Source organism: Rousettus aegyptiacus, unplaced genomic scaffold (assembly GCF_014176215.1).
Source record: "Rousettus aegyptiacus isolate mRouAeg1 unplaced genomic scaffold, mRouAeg1.p scaffold_m13_p_15, whole genome shotgun sequence".
Lineage (NCBI taxonomy): Eukaryota > Metazoa > Chordata > Mammalia > Chiroptera > Pteropodidae > Rousettus > Rousettus aegyptiacus.
The window spans coordinates 2,310,155-2,320,726 of NW_023416290.1; the positions used below are offsets into that span (position 1 = coordinate 2,310,155).

The 10,572-nt window shown below is 45.8% G+C and overlaps 1 pseudogene; it reads left to right on the plus strand.

Annotated features, from left to right (window-relative positions):
* The first annotated feature begins 8,419 nt into the window (after positions 1-8,419).
* Positions 8,420-8,538, plus strand: LOC118612250 (annotated as a pseudogene).
* Positions 8,539-10,572: the final 2,034 nt, after the last annotated feature.

Below are 10,572 nucleotides of genomic sequence, written 5' to 3' on the forward strand. Positions count from 1 at the left end.
GGAAAACACCCGGCTGGCTGTATCTTCGCGTAATAGACAGAGAGCTGCTTGCATTCGGGGGAAGATCATTGTAGCCTGCTTACACACCTGTGTGTTTCCCTTTGCTTGTCATCACAGGAAAATGTGTTACGTGCAATTCGATTCGGATTAGAGAGCATGTGTTTCGGTTCTGTTAGGTACGCGATTCTGTGATACACCGGTGTACAGCTGGGTGTTTCAAAATATTAAGCTTTGGATAAAGACCATGACAACGACCAAGCACATGCTCGTCAGCTAAAGGGAAAGCGCCGTCAGAGAACACTCGTGTACTTGTCATAAATTTAATGTTGGACAGAGAGTAAAGTGCTTACACCATAAATCAGTCATTAGTTTCAACTGCATATAATATTTATTTTACTGTTGATCTTTGTTATCGCCCTGTATCTACAGTATTTACCTTAGCACGCAGGTCATACTCTATTATTAAACTGATTAGAGACTCATCACATTTCCCTAGTTTAAAGTATGGTTTTCCTACATGTGAATCTTTCTTGTCCATCAAAATATTTCAGTGTGAATTTAATGAAGTAATCGTGAGTATCATGCCAATTATCTCAGTTCCAAGAGTTTGAACAGGGCGGCTAGCTGTTGAAACAGCTGAGAACTCAAAAGCTCAGACAACAGACGACAGACAATACGCGTCTCTCCACCTGTTCAGCCTTAATTCTGACCAACTCTCGAGGATCGCAGAGACGCAGAAAGTGCATGACGACCGTGAGCGCGCTGGTAACAATGCAGGTTCTACGATAAGGCTTTTGGGGCGAAAGCAAGCAGATGCTCTGTCTTGGAGCCCTGCAAGCAGGCACGCAGGACGGGGCCACCTGCTGACCGGATGACTCCCTACCCGCCATCACCAGGGAAGGCTGGTCTGGCCCAGCACACTGCACGCAGTTTGGCTTCCACTCAGGCCTCCTTCCACGCTCTCCACAGCTGCCTGTTCGGAAACGCTGTTTCATTTGTCTTTCATTCACTCATTCATTCATTTATTCGAACGACTTTTTAAAGCACCTACCAAGTTTCAAGTAACGCGACAGACGCTAAAGAAGACAGTGATGCGGAGTCCCCACCCACAAAAACCGCGCATTTCGAAGGGCAGCCAGATGAGTCAATAAGACACCATCTATTTTCCATACGGTAACGAGAGTAATTTTTCCTAAAAGAATATAAATCAGGTCATGTTAGTACCTTGCCAAAACCCGTTAATTGCTTTTCATCCTACTTTGACAAAACATCAAAATTTGAATCGCCGTCTCCTGGGTTGCAGGACCCTGAGCTGCTTGACCGCTGTCCACCTCTGCAACACGATGTCCGTCACTCTTCCCCTCGGCCACCAGGACCCGGACCTCCGGCCCTCCCGGCGCTTCGCAAACGCGCTGTATCCGCTCCTAACTGGGGGTAGGGAAACTCCGCATTTCGCCGGCCACAGATCTCTGCAAGGCTGGCTTCTTAACACCAAGGGACCATCTGCTATAATGTGACCTTTTAAAAGAGTTCTTCTTCTTGACCAACAAATATAAATTGGTCCCCTCTCCCAATAATATTGTACCACGTTGTACTTTTATATTCTACCCATCACGTAAATACTAATAACGTTATTTCTTCATTTATGTGTGTTTATTTTTTCAACCTGCCTCCTAGACAGAGAAAACCTCAGAGCTTGGAACGATCTCCCCCCAGGTCTACACAGTCTGACCTTCCGGAAGGAGACCTAAATCTCGGTGCTGGGAAGCCCTTCTCCAAGTCTGTCACTCCTTGAGAGCTCTGCCTTAGCCGTAGAGGTAGCAGCTGCTCCCCACATGGCTATCCTTGGATTGTGCAGAGTTCTTGTGCAGGAGGAAAATATCCTTTCCGAGATGCCCCTCCCTAAGCCCCAGGACCAGAGGATGTTGCTTTGCATTGAGAAGGGAAATTTACGGATGTGATCGTGGTTATCCACTTTGAGACGGAGAGATTACCCTGGGCTATCTGGGGATGCCCAATCTAATCACGTGAGTCCTTGAAGATGGAGAAGCTCTCCCACCTGTCGTCAGAGAAAGGCACAGTGACAAAGGTGCAGAAAAATGCAACGTGAGAAGGATTAAAGCGCGGCCGGCTTTGAAGGGGAATGACAGGGCTCACGAAGTAGAGTGGCCCCGAGAAGCTGGACAAGGCACGGAGATGGATTCTCCACCAGGGGACACAGGCCTCTGGACGCCTGATCGCAGCTCAGTGAAACACAGGTCGGACTTTCGACAGACAGAACTGCAACGGGGACTTTTTGTTGTTTTAAGCCACTAAGTTTATGGCCATCTGTTACAGCAACAGTGGAAAACTCATAGTTTTCTCTACTGCTTAGTTGTGCTTTCCCGTTTGGAGCTGATAAATCTTTGTGTTAGACGCAGTCTTTTCTATCTTTACAGTAAATGCCTTGTGTTTAGATTGGTAGCGCTGGTTCTGTCTCCTGACCGGACGGGGCCGGTGCTGGCATGAGGGAGACTCTGAAAGACGGGACTTCAGCCTCGGTTTGGGTCGGGCCTTGGTTTCCAGGTCAAGTCCCAGACCTTTTCTAATGGAAAAAGGATTCTCGTCAACTGTGGCAGGCAGCGGGATCATAATCAATGAAATCGTCCCTGTCGCTGGTTGTGATCCTGTGTCACCTGAACCAAGTGTCTTGGGACTCAAGCGGCTGGTACCCTTGATAGTTAGGGCAGTGAGGGTGACCGCAAATGCGCTATGATCTTCACTGCGACGCTCACGGAAAGAAAATGCCAAGCCGATGTCCTTGAACGTGCAGCTGAAGTCACAGTCTGGACACGGGCGAGCTGGGTCCTCGATGCTCCGATTCTCAGGTATCTCACTGGCATCGCACTGATTTCTCAGGCAGATGTCACCTCGGCATCTCACTGACATTGGCGTGCGTGCTAGAGAGTCCAGATGAAAGGGAGTCTTCTGCCCAGCCGCAGGTGGTGGTCCCAGCTCGCTTGGCGGGCTGACCGAAACTTGAATTCACTTACACGCTACGGTAAATAAAGGAATTCCCAAATCCTCGGGAATGATGTGGGGAGGGAGCCGAAAAGTATTGAAAACATGGGAACTGAATTTTATAAGAATGAACGTCTCAAGGACGTGGGGACGCTGGCACATGTCACGTGTCACCTGCACACCGACCCCAAGCTCATGCCCATGGGAGCACAGGGGAAGCTACGCTCACGAAGGCAGGAGAAACGCATCGCGGAGTCGGGCACCTCTGCTCTTGCCAGCTATTGCCTTTCATAAGCCAGGTACGGTTACCGGGTGCCATTCGGATCTCAGTGCACGATAAGGGCTCTGGGCGGCACAGGCCAAGGGGCAGCATTTGACCCTCAAAGGCAAGGTGGGTGCATCGGCCCCCGAGGGCCGATGAAAGGGCCGAGCAGCCCGGGACGGCAGAGGCGCGGCCCGGCTTCTGGGAAGAAAGGCGCGAGCTGCAGGGCGTCCGGGGAGCGCGGCCCAGGTGACCACGCGCGCCTCGCTGCCGACGCGGCCCGCACCTGCTGTCCTCGAATTCTTCAGGGCTCTCTTCGGTCCTTCGTAGTTCTTTGCCCAGGAAAACGGCGGAGGGAAGAGATGGGCGTCAAGGCAAAAACGTCATTTGTAAAGGTCAGTTCGAGACACCTGGCGTTTGTTCCGGCCTGGAGTGGGCCGGTCGCACATGACCGTGAGAAGCGGGCAGAAGGATGTTTGGGTTCTTCACCTGATATTCTGATAAGCTACATGGCTCGCTTTCATGAGAAAGGTTCCCGTAACTGGTGTACTACGCATCATCATTTAACGACGTGCTTTCTGCTTAATATCACTGTGCTGGGACCTTTTTTTAAAAAAAGGCAAAACCTTGGGAAATAACCTTTTCCTATATTTGTGTTAGGGGGGAAATAGGTGTATCTATATTCCCAGCAGAAAATTCTAGAGAGAAAGCTGCTGGTTTCGGTAGATTAGTGTTCAACTGTTTTCTCAACGGATTCGAATCATTTTCAGCATAGAAGACACATTTCCCTCTTTTCTTGGTAACTTTATTTGTGAAGCAGTTTGCAAAGAAACGCAGCTCAGGGTACAACTAGAAACCCCAATGTGCAAAAATGGGGCAGCTTTTTAAAAGCCTTTTTTTCAGAGAATGTATCTGCGGAGAAAGTCATTTCCTCCCAGCGGCTTCCGCTTGCGACAATGAAGCGTCTCGTTGCCATAACCTTTCCCTGCCTTTCGCTGCGCACAGTGGGTGCTCAGCGAATGTTCTGACTAAATTGCATTAAGAACCGAAGCGGCGCAATTATTTTTATTTGGTTGCCATAGAAACGGCCGGAAAACCTACTGTGGAAGTCCACCTCTCTTGATTACGGCCCCCGGGCTAAATGAAAGCTCCCGAGGTGTGGGAGGGGCCGCTGGCCGACCCCGCGCTGAGAAGTCCCTCACCGGCCCCTGGCCGTGTCCCGTGAGAATGGACGGCTTCATGTCTCCACGCTTGGCTCCCTGACTCGGCTACATATTTCCGGAGGAGACGTGACGTTTTTTATCGGCTACTCGAAGCCAGCGTTCTACACACGTTCTTCCCCAGATCCTGCAAGTAGGTGGCATTATTTCTGTTTTTTCAGAAGGGCAGTTTTTATAGCTTAGTAGAAAGTGTCATGCCAGAGAACGGGCCACGGTCCATCGACTCCAGCCGTCTAGGGAAAACCCGACCTTGACGCTTCGTACCTTCGTTACACTTGACCGCTCGACGCTGTGGCCACCTTCGACGACAACAAAACTTCGGCCCTTGAACTGGTATGACGTCGAGTTTGCAAGCGAGCTTCGGGAGCGTCCGGTTAAGTCGAACCCCTCGCTTCGTACTTGCCCGGGACGCTGCAATGTGAACATTCAGGTCGAGGCTGAATAGAAGAAAATGTGCGCTCCATCCCGACTCGCTTCCGACACGACTGCGGGTTCGGCCGGAGCAGCCGCACATCGTTTTTCTAATATTCCATCACAAATCGTCCCCTCCGACGCTTTTCCTTATTCCCACCTCCTTGTACTCACGGGGCCCCCGAGGATAACGTGGCGCCGGCACCCCAAGATTCCACTCCCGCGTGCATGATAAAACGTTCGGCCGTTATCGTCATGCTTTATTCATTCCTGCACGTCTCGACTTAGCGACAAGTCAGTTTTTAGCTGACGGAGCATGTGACGATCCGGGAGAGAAGCAGCCCAGGACCGGTCAGCGATTTCAAGCCAGAATCGAGAGACATGTCGATAGCTTCGCCTTTCTGCACCATTATTACCATTTCCCGTTTTCCACACCGTATTTTGGAGGCGAGAGAGCCCTTGTTCACAAAGGATGGGTGATATTGGGAATTAAAGAGAGGAGCCAAGGCTATATTTCCACCAAAATGACGAAGAAAGAGGACGAAAAGTTCACGCACCATCCATAGAACACGGTAATTCCGAAGACGCATATAATTATTCTCTTTCGTAGTTATTGTTGGAATCGCATATAATAGTCCAAAGTTCTAAGACTCTAATTTTAATTTTACCAGCTTAACTTCAACACCAGACGTAACCCTGCTCATTTCCTGCTCTGTCTCAACCCCTTTCGATTATGGATGTCACAATCCTGCATCTTTGCACATTGTGCAACCAAAAGCATAAACTAATAATTGTTTCCTAATGCTTGTAATTCCTGAAATGGTGCCAGTGAGTGAACATGTTTTGCCTTCTAAGCTGATATTGAACTGTTGATGGAATTCGTTATTCGGGGGGTAAATATATGGTCGCGCAATTGTGAATGATCGATCGCCAGCCTTTAACAACAGTCTAGCTGGGGTAGGGCCTCATTTCATATTTGATGTTGACTTGACATCATTTTGCATTTGATATTTGCTGAGCACGGTACAATATTCACCTTGGGTCCTACGTGTATTGGCTACCTAAGAGTTAAGAAACAATGCTTTCTAAACTATTGCGTTTTGAGTAAGAAGACAGGGTTATTTTAACATTTCTCATTTTCAACTTCCGCATGATTTCTTCTTTTTCTCATTTCAATTCTTCTTACATTAAAATGTTTGGGCTATGTTTTTGAATTAACTCGAAAGGAATGCTGTGGTAAGTAACTATGTTGTGCAAAGTTACCGTTTGTTTTATGGTTTTGTTTTGTTTTGTTTTGTTTTTTCAATTTCAAGGGTGGTGAATAATACATGAGCTCCAGTGAGTAACAAATAAAAGAGTGTGTGTGAAAGTGCTATGTAAACTCTAGAATACATATTCTAAGTTATCAAGGACCGCTGGGCACTATGTATCAGTCACCGCATTAGGATCAGAATATAAATAAACACTTAGATAAATTCTATCTGTTTTTAATAATAAAAGCTAATTTTCATTTGAGACCTTATTTATGTTCCAAACAATGTGGACCTTTACATATAGCATTAAAACACTTTAAAGAGGACCGGTACCTAAATAAATAACTACATTTGGCAAATTGTAGAAATTGAAGAAACTGGCTGAGAGGAACAGCTACTTTAGAGACGGTCTGCTGTAAATGCATTCTAGAATTAACATGTCGAACTTAGGATTTCGACTCTCTGAAAGCCGTTTCTGGATGTTAGCAGGATGCCTTCAGCTCTTTAGAATGGATTAATTCAGAACGTTTGACAGAGAATGAAAGTCCTGGATTAATCATTTTTTCTTTCTTTCTTATGGTAGGAATCTCCGCGAGAAAGGCAGCTGCTCTGTGTTGGGGTTACTACACTATTCTTAGCGTATTCATTCTCTCCGTAAACGGCTGAGTGTCTGCCGTCCTCAAACACCGTTTCAGGAGCCAGAGGTCTTAAATGTATTGCGATATGTAGAATCTCGGCTCTTGAGAGTATGCGGTTTACGCCCGGAGGCAGGAAATGAGCAGGTGTAAACAAATAAGATAAGCTCAAGGATTTGCAACGAAGATGCCGAACTCGTAATCCATTTATATAGCTAAAAGCGTATTGCGATGTGCTCGCCAGTGTTTGGGAGTTTGGCGAGGCTTCTTTCTCACTTTATTTTATCCATTCGTATTATGACAGGTTGATGTAAAAGGCATAATATGCTTTGTAACGCTTTATTCCTTAAATTTCAGTCGGTTTCCCTCGCTCTCTCTGCTCCGTGTAGAGCCTAAGAAAATGACATGCAAAATGCCACCTCAGGAAAAACAGGAAAAAACAGAGGGGAGGAGGGAGGGAAACGCCCCCCAGGGGACACGTGCAGGTCACCTGGCTCTGGTGGCCAGTGGGGCCGAGGCTGGCAGTCCCCCACGACTGGATATTCGCACTTCGAAAGGTCCTGCCCAAGGGTCTGGCTTCTGATCAGCCTGAATCCAGGTGCCAACTGAGAGCACCCCGTGGGGACACCAGCGGATCCTGACACCCCCTTAAGCGCTGAGAGCTACTGCGAACATAACCGGGTGCTCGGATGGTCACAAAGCTCAGAGAGACAACCGAGATTTAGAGCAGGACTGGACGATAAGGTGCACCTCCTCCGGGAAGCCGCTCCTTCAGGACTGGACGATAAGGCGCACCTCCTCCGGGAAGCCGCTCCTTCAGGACGTGTTCCTAGTAGACCCTAAGGTGAACTCAGCACGAAGGACTCAAGTGAGGTCGGAGCTGACCAGAAGGGGCGGCCGAACCCAGCGAGCGCTGCGAGCCCATCCCCAGAAGGGCCGAGACGGATCTGACTGACTCCTCGTAACACACACATCATAGTGTGCCTTCAAGCATGAACAAGGGTCGGAATGGGTGGTTTAAAGAACCATTGAATCATTGAGATTCTCGGAGAAAGGTGAGATTCCCCTGATTTTAAAAAGTAGACACATTTGGTTGGCTGGTAAAATGGCTGAAAGAAACGAAGCTCAAAACCTCTGGGCTGGGTATGAACATGCCAGCCGGGCGCATGCCCCGCCACTGCCTGATAATTTAACCCGATCTTATTTACCTACTTACGTCCCCTGCTAGGCCAGGCTGTGTACACACGCTTTTGTTCCTCCGTGGAGAGGTTTTCAGAGGTCTGTGAACCATTTGCAGTAAAACCGAGAGCAAGACATTCCGTCCGTTCTGTTTACTGCTGTATCTCCGGGATGGAAAAATTGCCTGGCACGGAGCAGGTCTTTAAAAGTCTTTAAAGAATCGATACAATGCTTCTTTTCCATTAGAAATCCTTGGGGGAAGACTATTCCAAATTTCATTTTTAACAATGATCATAATGTGTTTTCTCACAAAAATGACCCCACTTAGCAATGAGAAAACATTTTAAAATGAAAGTTGCATCTTTCTTGCTCAGCTCAGTATTTAGTTAAGGTATTCTAATGAAACTTCCTATTTACTCCAAATGGTTTCAGAGACCTGAACTCAGAAATTTCACTCCAGCCTACAGCCATGCCGCCCCGAACAAGCCCGGTCCCGTCTGATCTCGGAAGCTCAGCAGGGTCAGGCCTGGTTAGTACCTGGACGAGAGACCACCCAGGAAGACCAGGTGCTGTGGGCGTAAAAAATAAAAAATAAAGGATTGTAAACTGACGAGGTCCAAGCATATTGACACCTGAATAGTGAGGGTAAAGCTCGAATGAAATGGTAATGATGGAATCGACTTTAAATAAAAGTCATCGCAGTTCATCGAGTGGCTAAAATTGCTGGACTATGACAACCGCCTGTTAGCGAAGAACGTGTTCTTGGGACATTGTTTTAAATAGATCATGTCAGTGTGAGCCTCAGTCAGGCATTCGTGGGCAAGTTTTCCTGAACGTTTCCGGGTGAGCATTTTGCAAAGGTCTAATGGGACTACTGGGGGGTGGTATGTGTAAATAAACATATAAAGATGTAATCACGTTGGTTTGCACTTTGCCAGTCCGAGCTCCGGGTCAAGACGGCCTGCGGCTGAATGTCAGCTTCACGGTTCACTGACACGTGTGACTCTGACAATTAACTATTCTGTGTTTGTTTCTCCATCTATACGATGAGGTTAACGATAGCCTCCAGCTCGTCGTTAGCTTGGGAATTAAATGAGTTAATTCACTGAAAGAACATAGAACAGTGCTTAATACACAGTAAGCGTCCAGAGAACGTTCTCCATTATTATAGAATAGACGGTTTGCTGACATCAGTTTACAGAGATGCTTTAAACACGTTTCAACATGCGTCGACGCATCTTGCTACCGACACAAACTACTCCTAAAATACGCTTCTGGGAACCTTGACTCAGCATGCCAAGGTGACACAGATTTCTAGTCACTCAGCGAGCGCCAACGGACCATGGGAGATGGAGGCCGATTCATATCTGCTCTTCTGAAGAACTGAAAGCCGTCTCCTCACCCAAGTCAGGATATCTACCTGTCATGTACGTCAAAATGTCGACCTTTGTTCAAGAACTACTACTATGTACAGATTATGGTACAACCTGATTAGTTTTCAAAATATAAAATGTATTATAATCAGTTCTCAAATAATGTTGCTAATTTAAATTGTTTCAAAACTGAACTAAAAATGATTTAATTACTTTCACACACACACAAAAAATACCAACAGAATGTAAATGACCAATGAAGCATGAGAGAGAGAGAGAGAGAGAGAGAGAGAGAGAGAGAGACAGAGAAAGGGAGATTTTAAATGATAAACTTTTGGAAATCAGAATATTTGTGGAAGACTCTGTCTCTCTTATTCAGTCATCAGCAATAGTACAACTTGTATTTGAAGCACTTCCAAATAGAAAAATTCTTTATACTCAAAGATAAACCATAAGACCGACTAGATGTCAAAATGTCTCCAGTCTTCTGTTAAATATAGTATCTTTTTCAATGAAATTACCTGTCTTTTTAACTACATATGTCTAGATCAAGAAATTATCTCTCTTAGAAAGTTTTATAGTTTTAGAAGCAACGACATTTGAGAAAAAGTAAATCTGCCTAAAACTGAATAATAAATTTGATTAAAAAGTGACTGACCGAAAAGCTCTGATTTCTTATAATGCAGCCAAGGATAAGCCTGAAACCTGCTCTCTCTCTATCAGATTTGGGTATTTCCGCTCACATTTACAAATATCCACTACAACAATGTCATTTTGAAAAATTTTGAGCTCTCAAAATCATCGAAAATTGGTACTCATTATCTAAGAGAAAGCTGACATCTGTCTTTACTGCTAATACAAAATTTCAGATTCTCAGCTCTGAGGAGGACTGGAGGATAAAGATGTATGATGTCCCAAGATAAGATAGAAAATAACCCTCCTTTAGTAATATGAAGAAATGGTATATACATTATATCATCTATTATAGTACATATATCATGTATGTTTTTTTATTTTTTAGAATTTAAGTATATGTGGTATATACATATCTTTTAAAGGCAATCTAGTTTATATTGGTCATTACAAATGGAAATCTTTTTGGAAGGAACTCAGAAATGTAACCTAGCATTATTTATAATGTGACCTGTATTTTGGAGCATCGTGATTAGCGGGTTTAGAAGTGGTGTGGACATTTTAGAATAAAATAGTACTAATATCAACATATCTGGTATCCTTTCG